Below are 18979 nucleotides of genomic sequence, written 5' to 3'. Positions count from 1 at the left end.
GGCAGTATTGCTGAAGGCAATGAGTACTTGGGCCGTGATAGAGTAATTTTGAGGACAATATATACTACTATTCAAATATGGTCTTGAATTTCCTCCAGTCAATGAGGCATTTGATTAACTGGTTATTAAACGAAGCAATGGCATGACAACGGCAAAATATGTCTAGCAACTTTTGTGGAGTTTGAGGCAGGGGTTCTTTATTTATAGCGGGAATTGCTTAAACTCCTTAAATATTCAAATTACAGCAAATTTCTTTTGTTCTCGATGGTAGATGTCTAATATTTAGATGGGCATATTTAGATTTCTACCCTATAGTTATCCCTATATACCAAAAATCGGACATCCAGCTCTATTGGCTTGCTCAGAATTAGATATGCGCATAATTAATGAGGTACAATATGTGGTGTCATAAGGTGTCCCATCATACCATTTATGAAGGGTGTAGCACTTGTGGTTACTGAGTTGTGGACAAATATATATATTTGAGGTCAAAGGTCATCGAGGTCACGTGACATTTTGTCAAAATAATTGTATTGCTAAGTTATTCCTATATACCAAAAATCAGACCTCTAGCTCTATTGGCGCGCTCAAAATTATATATGCGCATAATTAATGAGGTACAATATGTGGTGTCATAAGGTGTCTTATCATACCAAATATGAAGGATGTAGCACTTGTGGTTACTGAGTTGTGGACAAATATATATATTTGAGGTCAAAGGTCATTGAGGTCACGTCACATTTTGTCATAATAATTGTATTGCTAAGTTATTCCTATATACCAAAAATCAGACCTCTAGCTCTATTGGCTCGCTCAAAATAAGATATGCACATAATTAATGAGGTACAATATATGGTGTCATAAGGTGTCCTTTCATACCAAATATGAAGGGTGTAGCACTTGTGGTTACTGAGTTGTGGACAAATATGTATATTTGAGGTCAAAGGTATTGAGGTCACGTGAAGTTTTGTCAAACAAATTATATTGTTAACTTATCCCTATATACCAGAAATCAGACCTCTTGCTCTATTGGCTCGCTCACAATTAGATATGCACATAATTAATGAGGTACAATATGTGGCGTCATAAGGTGTCCCATCATACCAAATATGAAAGGTTTAGCACTTGTGGTTACTGAGTTATGGACAATAATTTATATTTGAGGTCAAAGGTCACCAAGGTCACATGATATTTTGTCAAAATGTCTGAGATATCTGCGTGAACCGATGGACTCACTGATGGACTCACAGACGGAGATGAGCCAATCTATAAGCCCCCTGGACTTTATCCGTGGGGACAAAAAAACTGTGTCACTGCATCCTTTAGGCAATATGAATACGATGAGAAACTAAATTTTTATTTTTCTTGGCATCATGCATGCGAGTCTATGGAGAACTGCCTTATACATGGGAGTCTATGGAGGTGTAACTAAAAAGTCCTCTGATACGGCCAAATTTGAAAGCATTGTGAAACAAATCGACGTGCATCTGTATGGGGTTGGGTACTAGGCGTGAACGGACGCACGGACATGACCAAACCTATAAGTCCCCTCGGACTTCGTCCGTGGTGATTAAAAACAACGCAACAGTTATTACAGCTACACTGGCGGTAGGTTCATATCAGAGCCCCGTACGGTCTGCCGCCGTCGCTTGAAAACAATCTCATGCACCCGGCCATATGGGCAGCTGGCCGGATGCATGACTTCCCGGAGAAGGCGAGCTGTCACGTTCAAGCTCAGGATTATTTGTCGATCAAATTTCAGTAAATTTACCTTACCTAGATGAAATTTTGTCTATAGGCTGAAATTTCGCCGAAGTTTGACAAAATTACATCGATTTTTCAGGTTCATATGCGACATTTTTGAGTTTTGAGTGCAGACAGAAATAAGTTTTGAGGCAACATGGCTGCGACCCCATGTTGACCCCTAGCCCTGCGTACGATGCTATGTGCTACAGCTAACACACAGCATCGTACGCAGGGCCAGCGAGAGAGTTGCCGACATCGACGGTTATTTACGAGAAGTGAATAAAAGACTGTCATTTTTGGGAGCGATCGAGAAGCTGAGGTAGGCTGGGATACGACTTGGGCCCAAGAACGCTGAATTTCGGCAGTAATTTGGCTTTTTACGTCAAGTCCCAAAATGGATTTGAAGTCACCGACCCAACGTACGGGTCTTTGCAGGGCTGTGGTGTGCGGGGCAGTTAGCTGTAGCGGAACACACAGCATCGTACGCAGGGCTAGTTGACCACCAAGTGAAAATGTGTTCGCGATCAAATCTTCCAATATTTTTTTCAGAATTTTCAACAAAATCATTGCTTCTTACATCTTTTGTAAAATATAAAATACTAAAATAAAACTGCGATGTGCCATGTCTCCAGATTTCTAAAATATCGTTCGTTGATTCATGACCGTTCGACGCAAGCAGTTGAAATTCAATACTGACCGCCAAATAATCTTAATGAGACGAGATCAGTCTAGACATCCTCCAAATTATCCAACCATTCGCATTGGAGTTCAGCTCGCTTAGAGTATCATAACATTTTTCGGCCTTCTTTTAGATCGACCCTAATATCTCCCATTTAGGAATAAATACACAAGCTACCTCGACAAAACTTCGTGCACCATCCAAGACCAAACGCACTACAAATCTGTCTTGACGTCATCATCTCCTTACATGGTAATCGGCATACCGTATTTTTTAGCAAAGGGGATACAGAATACGTTGGAGTATTCAGTTTCAAAACGTATTACATTGGTGATGTTGTCAAAAAAAAGTCATGTTACTGCAGTGGTATAAATTACAAAACACAAAAGTTCAAATCAGTTTATTTTGGACTGGCTTTACCCAACATTTCATATTGTTTCTTATGCCAGATTTGACCACGTGCTTACTGGCGACCCCTTTTCATGCAAATTTTGTGTCAAATGATGTGTTCCCCTGGAAAAACAAACGTACGATTTCTAAATGAAGGAGGCGAAATTTGCCCTCAAGACTCGAAACCACCCCTTATGGGGTGTACCTAGCTATTTTTAACGAGCTTCTCGAATCTGCAGCTCTATTTCGAAATGATGGTCTGGTTTTCTCAGCTCAAGGATAAGTGTTCTCCATCGCTGTGGGCATTACTATTCTCAACCGGAGGTACAGTTTCCAGTCGTAATGTTTTTCATTGTGTCCGGGATATAAAAACTTTCCTTTTCAAACTTTCTCTTTGATTTACACTAATCCACATCTTGTCAGTGATTAAACATGTTTCAAGTTTAAATGTTAAATTCTGGTCTCGAGCCCTCCTGTTCGACCAAACCGAAATTACCCCTCCCACTTTGGCTCGTCCAGTGGGTGTAGCAAGGGTCGTGCCATCGCCTAGGAAACGGAGGGTGCATTAATTGTTGCATTTCGATGCACATTTTGATTATATTCAGAAGATTTTGTGGCAAAACTCAGATAGAGAAGCATTTATATTCACATCTCACTTATTCAAGACTGGCTGAGAGCAGCACTTCCATTCAGTTAACATCATTACGCCATTTATTATGCCAAGAAAGATGAAGCCAATACATTTTGCCCTCCCTGGTCTCAGCCAGAAATGGTTATACCTTACAGTTTTTTCCCACGGAATGAAAACAAATGTACTTGGGCTGAGGCCCAAGTACAACAATGTGAATTTCTTAGGCTAAGAATATATCTTAACGCTTACGGTCGTTAGAACGGCATTAATGTAAAGAAATCGGCTGAGTTGAAATATTATGGTCTTAGATCGAAATTTCTGTCGTTGCCACCACTCGCCATATTATCTGCCTACTCGCCCTTTACAGTTTCGGACTGCATGAAGCTCCTTTTGACATGAAGCAAACTTCATTCAAATGTATTGGTGTGGGCACGTTGTGCGGGTTCCCGTGGATTGATTTCTAAATTAAAGTGCTCGCGGAGGGTGACATTCAAAAGCCTTTATCATTTTCCTCCCATTGTATAACGTATGAATTCCAACAGTTGAATATAAGTGTTGTCCACTTAACTGATGATCCACTTCTCTACATATATCAAGTGTGGTCGGGATTTTCGACCTCTTCTCCACAGTGGTAAGGAATAGTTTTCTGTGAGAACTATCCCTACCTATCCAACCAAAGACTGACCCACCGGCCTTCTCTGCATGCTTGCATTTGTGGCATTTTATTTGGCAAATTTCGACTCGCCGATTTCAATTGTTTTGCCCGGACCGCCAAGCTGCTTGCTCATGTTCTGCGACGATTACGTACAACTGCTACCATCATCACACCAACTTTGAGTCTCTTCAAATTTGTCACAGAACGCGAATCATTCAATAACCCGTTTGAAACACGCCACTCCAGACTATCAAACAAATATTTTGTTCAGTAACCATTTAAATTTTGTAAGGTATACTTTCCAGTAGTCTCTTTTTGAGTCTAGCAAATCCATGCATTCGGTCATACCTGCACGCACGGACAAAACCCTCTCAGCCTTAGGATGTCCATCACCTGCCACTTGTGCCCTTACATTTTCAACATTAACATTTAAATTCATTTTACAATCCCGTTACGGTAGAACGCGCCTCTGGGGCAGATAGTCTGACTCTCAAAAATGCTACAGTTCTTTTCTGATATCAGACTACCACTTGTTGGGGCTCATTTTAAAAATCTTGGAGAAAGAGAAACGTTCACTGTCTTAGTTTTTCGAAAGCCAAAATTTAATTTTTCCCCATAGAGTTAACACAGGAATGGCGGCCTTTTTGAATTTCAAATATCGTAAAATGTTGGCTGATTTGTTTCGCTTCAAACTTCCAAACTTTTCACGGTGACTCCCGATTTTTCTTGTTGAATTGGTAAGAGAATGTTTGTAATGTTCATTCAGGAAAGTTTGAGAAAAGTTTAAGTCTTTCACTTTCGAGGCGCATACTACCTTAAAACAAATTGTACTCAAATGTGTCAATGTGTTTTTTGAATTTGTTACAAGAATGGCTTATCAGAGGCCTGGCATCTAACTTTGATTTCATTGTTTGCAAATGCATTTTGAAGAAAATCTTCCAACCTGGCTTTCAGAGTGGACAGAAATTTTAAGTATAAGAAGAATTCCCTCTGATAAACCGTCGCGTTTTACTACACCAGACTAGAGTCGCTGTCTAGTACGTCTTACGTCGACCTACATACAGCACCATGTTGCCGGCGACCTATTTGCAATGGTCACTGTGTAAACTTGAGTAAAGAGACGTCACAGCGACTCGTACGCTGCGCCGTCGCCCGCTCTGATACATGTACCCATAATCGTTTTAGCAGGGTGTCTGTCTGAACGCGAGACGAAGAAAGCAAGAGAAAGGAATATCACCCCTTGAATACACTCGATGCCTTCCAAGGTCTGTTCGAAAGCAGACATTCAGATCTTTTACGATACAGGCTATCAGCAGGACGCTGAATGCCGTCTGGCGTTGCGGGTTTTATTATCTGTCTTGCAATTTTTTCATCTAGAATCTACTTAAAACGTAATAAGGAGGTCTTACATATCTCTTTCAGCAACAGCATAGTCGTCACTTTCAATTTCCATGGATATTCGATCCTATCTGTTCATTTACCAATCCGTTTGACTATTCAGTGACGTTAGCATCCTCCAAAAATCAAACCTGACGTTCGGATTGCATTAACACTTGTTAAAGCGGAGAATATTGCAATCTGGATAAAATTTTTATCCCATCCCTAGCTTTGAAAGGATAAGGGAATTTTTATCATGACTATATTCAATATAACATAATATACACTTGATATGAGAGAGAGAGAGAGAGAGAGAGAGAGAGAGAGAGAGAGAGAGAGAGAGAGAGAGATCAGCAGAGACTAGCAGAGGTCAGCAGTCCAATGCGTGCGTTAATAGTTACTTTAATTTGCCTTGAAAAATTATATAATTATATCCTACAACTACTCCTTTTAAAGAGGTGGAACGAAAATTAGAAACGGTAAAAATCTGTTATCATATTTAGTATTGGTCCAGTAAGGGACAAAATCTGTCATCATTTAGGTTACGGTATGGAACGCAATCATCAATCTTGCTACAAGAAACATCTCGATGTTGAACGAGGGAAAGACCTGTGTTACTAGTACGTTGGTTCTTGTGAGCTCTCTTCCTAAGAACCACATGGTTACCTTCTTGCAAAGTGCCGCTAGTGCTAGAGTAAACACACAATTTTTTTTACCCTCAGATGGTCTTTTATGAACAGGCATAATTTATGAACGTCAAAACATCATATGATTGATGCTTCATGTCTCCATGACAACAAATCCAGATATTGAAATACTCGCTGCAATCTGGTAGTGACACAATATGTCGACATCCCATTTATCAAACGCATCACACATCCCTGGAGAGACTACAGACTTTTATGGTCTCACGACACATAAAACTATATACGACCTGTTCAACCTTTGTAATGAACCTTGCGTTGTATTGCTTCATTGATCATCGGAAACAACAGCCGGCGGCTTACTAGAAAACGATGACATACAGGAAGTTGTAGCTCAGTCTTTTAGAACGCGCCGAAGGAAAAACGAGGTCAATTGACGATAATACCACCATTAGCTTGGGTGTAATGTCACACCCTATAATTTGAATGCGGCGTGCTTTTGTACCAGCATTATATAGGTCGATGACCCATATTATAGCCCTGTTAAATTCACAAACGCTTCAAGCTCTGTAATTATAGCTGTCGTATCCCCGAGATACAACTTCATCCCGAGACAACTTTTGCTTTTTGTGAAGTTGGAGGAACTTCCTAATGCTTCTCGGAAAGGCTTTGACCTGCAAACAGTAGAGAGGCTACAGTTACAATCACAGTTGGGCATGGACATCCACTCGTTTAGTATTCCGCGTCAGTTATGATCACAGTGTCTCTCGAGGCATGGCTTTGAACTCTTGGAGTTGAAGTAAAATGAAGTGTTCTGTTAAGTTTCGTTATAAGCTTTAATGTTAAAAGAATATGATTAAAAAATTAAACAAATAACTTAGGTTTCACAATAGGGACGGTATAAAATGATTGAGCAAAGTTTCTTCAAAAGTAAGCACTGTCGTACACATTTCTTTAAGTGTCAACACATTGGCAGTGGTAATGGCTGCAAATATAAGTCACGGCTCGTTTGATTCGCGTAGTCGAGAGTGTAGCTCTTAAGCGTGACCTTCCAACTGATTTCTTGTCATCTTACGCACGCGTAGCTAGTTTATGCATGATATCGCTTGGCAGTTGAATCATGTGACAGATAAGATATATAACGTCAAATAACAATAGCTCTACCATTTCAATGGAGATTAAAAGTGAAAGCCGTTGTACATTAACGAGTGCTTTTTAAAAAACGTGGGTAAATTTTAATTGTGCACATGGTCCTCTTTACCAAATCAATAACATTTATATCACCTTCATAAACCTAACATAATATTGACTTAATAATGACATTTTCTATATGTACATACTCTCATACATCTATACTGACATACGCGTATATGTTATATAAAAATTGTATATATATATATATATATATATATATATATATATATATATATATATATATATATATATAATGTTTGGTGCATTGGTGCATATTTTATATGTAGAAAATAGATTTGAAATCATGTTTAATCACTGAATACATAGGGTTTGACGTAAAAACGTTTGCTTCACGTAGCGTGAAATAAAAGTGCTTAATAAATGAAAAAAATTATAAATGTAAATTTTAAAAAAAATCAACAATAACGCCAAGCATTATGTTAATCCAATAATTTTAACAAGACATTCATTGAAAACATGCGTGACTTAAAGGCCATTGTGGCCTTTTCCAGTAGAGAAGCATTGAGGAAAATATTTTGATATAATAACAATATACAAGAGCACCACAGTAAGCTGAATGGACGCACGGGTGGTTATAGTTGGCAGATATACATGTTCTACTTTTTGAAAGAAGTAACGACATGATAGCTGCTGCATTAGAATTTTTACCATTGTTTAGTGACTGCAGCCCCTTGATAACACAGACCGTGCCTGTATACGTTGTAAATTGTCACTCTAATAATATTGCCGCATTACAGACCTGTCAACACCTATTCTAATACTAAGAAAGCCTGCAGAGCTTTCAAACACTTGTACTTCACCATGAATTATCAAGGAAACTGAACCTTATGGTAGTATTTTTGTGTGTGTCACTACAAATACCATGCAGCTGACAACTTCTAGTACAGCTACTGTCCCTTCTAATGAGTAACTCGAATATCTGTTAAAAGGGAGGATGACTTTCTTACATATCGAAGTGTCCACGACTGAAGTCATTATAACGAATTAGTGCCAAATCCATGAAGTTACATTGGCTTTTAGAATACACTAATGACATTGTGCCAGTTTTCCTCACGACTGGCGCTGTAACGGAACAAACAATTTAAACAACTATTTATCACTAATATTGTCGACAATGGTTTTTTTTTTTCGTTTTGAATCGGAAAAATGCAAAGATTGCAAACACTAAATGAAATGATGTAGTTCGCTCTTCTTACTAACCCGTGGTGGAAAATTTGCGTCCTACAATAGTTTTCAATCCAAAGTCAAGATCCAATTTGTCTACTTATAGATGGCTTGATATGGGAAAAGTTGCGGCGCGCCTAGGCTGTTTCAAGGAAACAGTAAGTCCGTCGGTCGGGCTACTTGATGAAAGCTTTGTCCCGGTAGAAAGTACGTCTTCAATTGCTTTCAAGACACGACGAAGCACGGGTGGTCATTGCCTTTCCGAAATGATGATAAAGTTTGCTTTTTCTTCAGTCTGACGATTTTTAATATATATTTTTATGAGTAAGGCTCCGAAATGGAATGTTCACAATATGTCAACTCGAATCCATCTCCCTATACTTGAGTATTGGTTGTTGAGCTTGGTTTCTCTGGATAACCCGGATGTGACTCTTCTGCCCCCTCTGTAAGTCCACGCTGTTTATTCGGTCCAATCTTTGAATCATTTGTAGCCTGTGTTTTACAGATAAAAAGGTGGTGAGACAAATATTTCGCTTCTGCAGGATTTCATTTGAAAAGAACTTCATGCTTTACTGTCCTTTGCGAACAAGACTGATGTTTTTATACCCAGACTTTTGATACCAGGCCAGGGCTTTATATGCCATGTCGTTAGAAAACCCCTGCATCCGTATTCGTGCAAGGCACTGAATAAATGTTTTAATCGAGAACACAGGGTGGTTAGGCAGCATTTCCACCTAAGACGAGAGAAACACGATACTGCGCGTCTGTCAAGGGACGAAATTGCCACATCCAAAACATTATTATTGCGATATTGCCATACTGTCGAACCCATTACAACTGCCATTAGAGTCAAAAGAAGCGCGCTTAACGTGATGGAATACGAGCTCACAATAAATATGCACATCTCAAGTATACATCGCTGTCATTTAAATTTTAGTGATAACAAAATACAAATTATCAAATAGCTATGGGGCTTTATGAAAGCAGCGACAACTAATCTAAACTGCTACAGATTAAAAGCACAGAGAGAATCCTGGAAAAATCAGCGAAGTTCGATTAAAGAAGTATAAATATATCAGTAGCCATATGTTTCGAATTGAGAATGAAGCATTTTATCAGTGCGTGCGTTGCTTAAGTTATCATCATTTCTGGATCCCCTAACCGTGATTTAACACGTGTTACCTCTCAAAATACAAATTACCGCAATCCCGACAAGCATAAAGAGATAAAATGAGGGTCGATTGATGGCGGCTTTTGTGAAGAAGCGATAACTTCGGGATATTTGACGAATTTCGTAATGTCACACTTTTTTTATTCAAAAAATCGAGACAAAACCTCTCATTAGCTGTAGACACCCTCCTCTAATTAATTTTCATTGCCTCACTACATGCTCATAACTGACTGGAGGAATATTGCATGTATAGCTTGAACCCAACGATAGTAATCATTTGGATTTGAAGAAAGCTGAAAGACGCTACTCAGTATACCAAGTAGACGAAACGTGTTGGGAAGGCCCGAACACTTTTGATACCTCATCAGTCAATGTATTGTTCGACAACATATTCCCACAAATGAAGTAGTTTTTTATCACAATATGTACCAAAATGATGCACTATTGTCAATATTATTAAGGCACATGAAATCAATGACTCCTAGGATATGAATCACCTCCCATGACCTTTATTTCTAACAGCGTTCTTACCAGAATGTAAATTACGCTAGATTGAGCAGTTACGCGGATCAACTCATTACAGTTATACGGCCCTAACATTCTGAAAATATAGGAAGGCTTTCGTAGATGCGGAAACAATATCAAATTTCAATAATACAGAATAACTAGGTGAAGTGATGCAGTCTACATCATTCAGCAAAAACAGCAACTCTCGTTAAACTATTGCAAAACCAGTTACGTAAGTCACAATAGACACTAAGGAACACTCACGTACACAAAATCTTGTTCTATGATTAATTACTCCAGGTGTTCATTGATTTATCCAATTGCTAGATAAGTCACGCGTATAATACTAGGAATGCCTAAGATATAGGCATTGTGATATATATTTTCACTGTACATACTTGAGCAAACAAAAGGGTAAAACGTATAGAACGCATGATGTCAAATAAACAAAACGCCAGACCCCCTATAAAAAAGAAGTTCGTCCTTCCTCAACGGCATTTGGGTTTCAAAATGACGGCTGGCCCCAAAGTTTGTCATTTGCTATGAAATTTTAAACGACCACTGATAGTATTAAAGTGTAAAATTCTATTTTTGTTAACCGGGTTTACTCAATACAAAAAGCTGTTAGTTTATTAACGTGATCTAAGAATAAAGGCCGTTATGTGATTTTGTTTTGTTTTGTTTTGTCTTGTTTTCCCCAATTCAACGACGTACATCTTAATATGCGTCACTCTCAGGATGCACTGTTTTGTTAGAGAGTTATGTTCTACCCTATATATAGTGTTAGAATTACCTGCTTAGATGGATTTCTTGAAACCTCTACTGTATAAAAATAGATTTCATGTGCGTCAAGGCGTAAGAAGGAGAACGAAGAGAGACGGTACAACTTGCTTCATTCTTTACCTTTAGATCTTTTTGATAATCGTATGAAAATAAATCTTCATGGACATGGGTAATATGTTCTTTATGGTAATCCTGTTATTAGAAGTACCTCTGAGCGTTTTATGCGTACTTGGACAATTTTTGAATGTAAAAGTGTCTAAAGAAAACCGATGGATCGATTCTTTGCTCTTACGTTCAATCTGAGAACACATGCCATGATGATTGGCGGTGATTATCCTTTGAGTTTGCTGTGCGATGTCTCAGGCAGGCCTAGTTGCTCGTCGCTTGAAACATTTTCGTAAGGATCCTTACTATGAAATGGTGTATTATTTGAACAGTTTGATTTTAGGACCATTGTGACATGCTTCCTTGGTGTATGATACGTTTGATTTCTACTTTATCAATGCCAAAACTTCTCAAGACGTGAAAGCAAGAAATTAGAAGTAAAGATCGATCGTCGTGCAACAGTTTTGCTCTGTTGTAAACTATCTTGTGGGTCACCAAGGATATTCGACATTCGGTGTTCGTCACATTTGTAGCTCTTTAGTCCTTGCCTCAGAAGTTCAAGATAAGGAGGTCAGTCATTTTTTGCGAAGTGATCCTGCGTGCTTTTAAGGTAAGCTTGAAAAATTGTGAAGGTGTGAAACATAGAGACGTGTATGGCAACAATAATTACATTCTACAAAGCCTTGCTTATTTATAGTTAGTGCAGAGTAATGCTCATATGCTATGGGTTGTTTGATTGTTGTTTGTTTTTAGGGGTTCTTGTAGTTGATTTTTAGGGGGGTGTTATCAGTTTAATAGGGTCTTAGATTTGCTGACAATATGTACTAGCCACAATTATACGTAGGCCAATGAACGAACTGTTCACACTGGAAACAAGACAATTTACAACCCTCACAGGGCAAATGTCGGTGACGATGATTTGCGAGCTGCGGTTGAAGGTATCGTTAGTACTAGAGTGGTACATATTGATGATATAAAATATCCGCCTATGTTTTACATCTCAGTAGCGTGTTTAAATTTAGAAATTTTTACGATAGGCAATTATGAAAACGAACATTGTTAATAAAAGTCATCATATGATTACACATTCGATTTGGGGGCTATGTATAAGATGTCAAAATCCTAGAATGAATGATCCTGCGGTGAACAAGAACAACCGTCTGTGTGGTACGTGTAAAGCATAAAAAATAGTTGTCTACTTAGTTACCAACCAATTGTGAAATTGATGAATTATGGATATACGGCTTCGATTGACGTATTCCTGACCTAGATTGATGATATTTAATCATCCCTATGTTATCATTTGTCTTATTTTAGTAGGTTTTCATAGGGGGGCTTGTTCTGCTTACCCTTTTATAGTATAACGCTGTTCCTCTTCCGGCCTTTAGTTCTTGATATTGGGATAGCACGATAAGCAGACCATAAACCTATAAAAAAACGAGCATGAATACTATTAGTTAATAGTGGTTTATCAATGGATTGAATTAATCTTTATCTTACACCTACCTCATCATGATACCTTTATTTACTTTTATTTAAAATCTCATTCTCCTTCAAAAAATCATTTCCATCGTTATTTTATCCGACTACACGATTTTCCGTCTTTTCCGCAGCATTCAACTTACTGGTCACTATTAGTGTCGGTATTGGTCCTACGATTACGATGATCATGTTAGCAAAAGAATGATAGCAAAGAAAATGCCGTACACGTTTTTAAAAAGAGGCAGAACTACATATCGATGTGAGTGAAGAAGAATGCCATGGTGGTAACATGTGGATCAAGCCAATGAAAATAGTAGGAGCGAAATTGATTGAAACACTTGCTCTATGTATATGAAAGTTACTATGTCATTTGGCTACTGTTGTAACACTGAGTCTCATGGCAACATGCAACGCTGTAATTCTGTCGCGAACCGGATCATGACTCTCAATTTATCAACCTGTGAAAGGTTAGTTGTACAATGAGGTAGCTCATTCGGTCTATTCCCAGATGATTACGCTAAAAACTAAGAGAAACAAGAAAATTTACTTCCGGTATCGCTACTTTTGTAACAATTTCGTTACTCAGTGTATAAAATGAAATTGTCCAGCAAGATTGATTTTTATTCACTTGAAATGTCCATAGAAACAGAACGCGAAAACATAACCTAGCTTTTTCATGTATATGCACAAGTTTCCGCCAAATATCTCAATAAACATTCAACCATTTATAGTGACAACATCGATAGAGATAGACGTAACAATCAACAAACCAAATATATACTAATAGCGACATTTCGACGACAGTAGATCCCTAAGCTGACATATTCTCAAGTCTTGCCTTTCATGAAAAGGAGGCACCATGGGCCTGTGGCTTCAGTGGTGGACGCAAAATCATAGGATAGTGAGTTTGAGCCAAGGCTTGCCTATTGTGTTGTGTCCTTCAGCAAGGCACTTTATTACGCATTGCTCCTCCCCACCTGGTAGGACAGTGGTTGTAAATTGTGAGTTTAGGTCTGCTGCGCTGATTGGCTGCACATGTGAGATGTCGTTTAATTTGCTCCCCAGGGAGTTGAGTGATATCAAATTAGGTCCAGGGACCAGGGGTAATAATACTTGAGAAGCGCCTTGAGCACAAGTACTTGTGGATATGTACTGTATAAGAACCCATAATTATAATTATGACGAAGTTCTTAATATTTCAAGGAGTCTAAACTTTACCTGTTCGTGTCAGATGTACACACATACATCTTTATGTTAACGCATTTTCCTATAGTACCTTAATATTTTAGAACCATATAATCACCTATGAGAGACTATTCATAGACCCCATGATACAGCAAAGACTCTCGGCAAGTATCGTTCACGAGAACTCGGTCCATAAACGGTTGATGAAGAATTGATGATGGCTCTCATGACTTATCTCCTACGCCTATCGACACATATATTTCTATGATTTCGCGCATATTGCAGATAAATTCTTTATGATAGTCAATTAGTCGATGTTCCCTATCAAGCCGGCAACTAAATGGTTAAAAAAACGGTACCTTGGCTTTAATCCTTTTGAAGGGTGAAACACAGGCTAATTAAGTATTATTCAAGTGATTATGACCCTGTCCTTTTGTCTTTACAAAATATCGGATCATATGTGAGTGTTATTGATACGTTTACAAATCTGAATATCGTCATGATATGACTTCAAAACAAACCAAATTATCCAAATGATACAAGGTAATAAAATTACCAGGTCGCATAAACACAAACCTTTACAACTTCAGGAAGGATCATCTTGGACAAAAAATGTAAGTAATACGTGAATAAAAGCATGTACGATGGTCTACTTGCAATTGGAGGAAACACAATTTTGATAAAGAAACTATGCGTATAGTGAGCGTTAAAGGATGGCCACTTCCACAGTAGAACAACCATCATGTAGTTTATGTATTTTCACAACATTGTTGGCCCGGGGCAGTTAGTGTGAACCCCTCGTTTCGCGTATGAGACCGATCATCGTTTTTCTATACTCCCCCAGTTGAGAAGACAATTGTTTTGGAGAATAAGCGGTATCATTTATCACCAGTATACGAATTTATAAAATCAACAATGCTCATCTTCTATAATTTTATAAAGACAGAACAAGAAGGGAAAGGAGTGGACCTTGTGTTATCTAAGAACTGTGCGTTTACTTTGGACGTCATACTTTACAGACAAACTATTGAATCACTGAAAAAGTGGTTAAACAGTAAATCAGATTGAAAAGTTCATGTTATGAAATCCGCAGTGTAGGCAAGTGAGATATAAAGAAATGTTCCTTGTAAAAGCTGTTTTTATCTGACACGGTTTTTTTAATGCCGCATTATTTCCACATTGCCTTTACTTCCTGAGAGCTTAATCAGTGAATGTCCATGCTCTAGGAGTTAGGGTGTCTACCAGTTACTCAATTTTCAAATCCCTAATGTGTATTTTAGATCATAAAATTGTCAGGCATATTAACGGATTCGTTAAAATGTTAAATATCATAAAATGTTACGATAATTAGATCAATGCCTCAGTACTCGCCAACAACCTCTATGAAGAAGCCTATGCTAATCTTGCATAAACACAAATATGTTACAAACAGATCCCTTATAAAACACGTTTATCTGTTCCAAAGACTGCTAGGCAGACATATGTCTAATTAGTTACCTTCTGTAGCTTGCCATAAAACTATACTTGGCGCCATCGAGTCTGAATGTTCAACAGTCTTTCTCATAATATGTTTAGAATTCCAAGCGTAAAATAGTATTAAGCGATTGATGACCTGGCTGGTGCAGTTGGGCATTGTGGGAAGTTGTTGAACACAGAGCAACTTTCTGCAATTGGGACAGAAGGCCTTGCAGGAACAATTGTTGGAGGAGTGCCATACCTGAATTGAGTAAGATGGTTTCTTGGCACTAGGAATTTACAAGGGATACGGGCCGATTGTACCTCTCTGGTACTTAATTGGGACATTCAAATTTGAAGAGACTCTTGATTACAGGTGAAGCATGTTAAAATTAGAAGGTGTTGGTGTTGTTGGATTTGGAGGAGGTGGAGCTCTGGGGCTGGTTTGCTACTGTTGAGCTGATATGGACATTGTGAAGCATTCAGGTAATGGGCTTTGTCATAACTTAGCCCGGCCCCTGGCTTCTAGTCTGCTGCTTCTAAAGCGATGATGCGCTTTGTCGGTGTTTTAACGTGTGGGTGATAAAAATTACCTCGATTCACCAGGAATGTGTTGAAGTTTTGTGATCAGGTCTTGAAATCACCGATGACTTTGTAATTGACTTAGGTGGTGAATGTGGCTATGCCTTGCTTGTCTTGGTCAAATGCTATATGCGTCTTTGTGACCTGTGATTTGTTTAAGCGAGGGCATCATTGTATAGTTTACCAAGTTCAATGAAGTTACTGCAGTTAGCCAGATAATATTTAGATTTGTCTGCTCGATGTATAGTAAAAGCAGATTGGGTGGTGTGCATCCACAGCTCTTAGATTTTTCATTGGAAAGTAGACACCATGATGTTTCGACGCGACCATCTGGTCAAGTCTATCGAACCAAAGGCACAGCCATGGTGGTCGTATTGTTGTGAGCTGCACCCTATACTTCAGGATGTGGTGTGAGCCATTATAGAGACTGAATTTATGACAGGTTGTGTAGGTTTAGTCACAGTGACGACTTTCTGCGGTAGTGTTAAAGCTTGTTAACTCTGTAGACTGTGTTTGGAGTGGGTCTGCTCCACAAGCTGCTCTGGACCAGTGGTGATGACTGATGCTGGTTACAGGGCTCCGGCATATATGGTCTGGGGACAACAGGCTGTTAGACATATGCTGTGTTGTCAAACTTGTAGCACCATTGGCGAATGCGGAGAAGAGTTCAGGGTGGATATAACTGAGGGAAGTTGCGATCTCCATCTCTATAAATTCAGAGATATGGTCAGTCGCGTACTGATCGATAGTTGCAGTGTCACTACTCGACATCTTGATGATGATCAGAGCCTAAGGACTATACACATCTTGATGGTCAACGTTTTTGTCTTAGCCATGTGTGAACTTGTGATGTGAATGTAAGTGTTATATGAGCAAAATCTGCTGGGACACAGCTTTGACTTGAGGATATGTGGTGGTGTGACGGGACATTATATACTTTAAAGCATTATTGCTATTCATAGTATGTGTGGTATGTATGCTGGGTGGCAAGACCATCGAGAGCTGGGTGAACTTATGAGCGACGAGGCGTTGCATTATTTTGCGATAGGTACAGTGATAATATGACTCACACGTGGGATGGCCCGCACGAATTACAGAACTTGGCCTGGATCTGTGTTCCCTTGCTCCACTTGCTCCTTGCAGAGTCATAACCATCCATCTCATGATCAAGCGAAGCTCTTTCATTAATTAACCCGCCTGAACTAAAATATGTAAATAAGACTCAAACAAAGACTGCCCTTTCCGATGGATAATTTACTGGAATTCTAGATATCCGATGGTTATGGCTAATTGTGAATACTTACATTAAAACAGCTGGTGACAATCCACACTCCAAGATATACAATTGTGAAAATCGAAAATCCCTGTTAAATGAGAAGGAATCTGTTAGTTGCCATGTCATGTGAAAAGTTAACTGTTTTATATATATATATATATATATATATATATATATATATATATATATATATATATATATAATATATATATATATATATATATATTATTTATTTTATTATACTTTATAATTTGCGTTTTAAGTTATTTCAGTGGCAGAGCTGATATTTTACGCTACGAACGAATTTGAAATAATGAACAGTGTACATTAAAGTGGGTCATAAATGAAATCGTTTTTTGATATAGTTCGAAAGGGTTTACGGAATATGAAGTATATTTCTCACTTTTTGCCGTTGGCATACATGTATTTCTACGCAATTTGACCTTAATTCACGGTAAAAGGACGAAAACTACTTGAATGAACACAACAGAGAAATAAGATACATAGTTTGCGAACTTCGGCCAATTAGATAGCCTTTCCAGGCTGCGTAAATGGGCCGAAATATCAACATAGTCAAATATTAATAATTTTTCTTCTCCCCTGCAGCCACCTTGGCCTAATGTCCGATGTAAAAATAAGCTACATATGTAAACTGACATTGTAGTTGTCTACCCTCGGGGGAAAACAATATTACGAGGGCAATAGTGGTTCATTGGGCAGTAGTTTAGTAGTTCATTCAATGGACCCTTGAACCTCTTTTTGAGGTTTATCGCTTCACAGTAGCATAAAACTACAATCTATGACTTAGCATGTCCTTTGCTCTATCAAAATATCATCAAATGAAAATGCAAATATTTGGAGGCTCATTGCCAAACCTCTCGGAGCTAATATGCAACACTAGTCTTGCTATTTCCCGGCACTTTTGGATCACATAATGTATTCGTAAACAGGAGAGATAGAACTGTTCTATCAATAAGTTTATTGCTTTCCTTACAAACATTTGCCTACTTTGCTAAACACATGAAGGTTTGCTCTATGGTGTGGCTGTTGTCGGTTTTTTGCATGCTCGACTTGAAAGATTGACTTCTAAATTCATTGAATAACATAATGTATCTTCGAGAGTAGAAAGCAGTTAATCTTGTTGTCTCCGGTTCGTTTTGGACCACATTATGTATGTCTAACAGAAGAGACGGAACTGTTGACTTATTACTAAGTTCAATGTTTTCCTTGCTAATATTTGCCTGCAATGCTAAACTAGATTCTAAAGGCCCAAGCATCGTCATTGACAATTCAAGGGCTTTTGGAGTTTTTATTATTGTTGCGGTGTCTTCCATTATTCCGCTTGACAGATTGACTCTGAGTTCATTGAAATCAAATGTACCGTCAAAGGTCCTGATACTAAATGTGGAAGGTTTCCTATTTGGAACAACTTCCATAATATCCCAGTACTTAGACTGAAATCCTTCAGCAATACGACTTCACATCGATTAAAACGGTGTTCAATGTGATCATGCCCAATCACTGGTATGTCCTTTCGAAAACTTACATGCGCACTCTATAGTAGAATACCCTTCCCAATTTCTGATTGCTGTTTCAAGTCACACAACCGTCACCTAGGCGATTCCTTTCTATCGAGATCTGACTATTGCGGTCCGGTTGTATTTGGTTGCGAGACGGTTATCCCATGGTGTGACTTAAATTCATATTTGATTAAGGGCATATCTTTGCAGACATCACAGGGTAGCGGTTTGCATTCAATTGCAAAGGGATGACATTTTCGTCCTTCCTAACAATAGAGATATAGTCGTCTTCAAATCAAAACAAACAATCATAGGTAATTTGATCAATATCCATCATCAGTATTATTTCCTTTTGTACATTGCAATATTTCTCAAGATGTAAAAGAAACATTTAAGGTCTTTAACTCTCAAA

At 38.4% G+C, this 18979-nt stretch overlaps 1 long non-coding RNA gene across 1 annotated transcript; it reads right to left on the bottom strand.

Annotated features, from left to right (window-relative positions):
- Positions 1 to 8563: 8563 nt before the first annotated feature.
- LOC139117829 (uncharacterized) lies at positions 8564 to 17136 on the bottom strand. The gene is made up of 3 exons (XR_011548594.1): positions 17076 to 17136; positions 12417 to 12494; positions 8564 to 8993 (listed from the first exon to the last, which is right to left on the bottom strand). It is a non-coding gene; the product is annotated as an uncharacterized lncRNA (long non-coding RNA).
- Positions 17137 to 18979: the final 1843 nt, after the last annotated feature.

The sequence above is a fragment of the Ptychodera flava genome, chromosome 18 (genome assembly GCF_041260155.1).
Source record: "Ptychodera flava strain L36383 chromosome 18, AS_Pfla_20210202, whole genome shotgun sequence".
NCBI classification, from domain to species: domain Eukaryota; kingdom Metazoa; phylum Hemichordata; class Enteropneusta; family Ptychoderidae; genus Ptychodera; species Ptychodera flava.
This window is presented reverse-complemented; position numbering and strand designations above follow the sequence as displayed.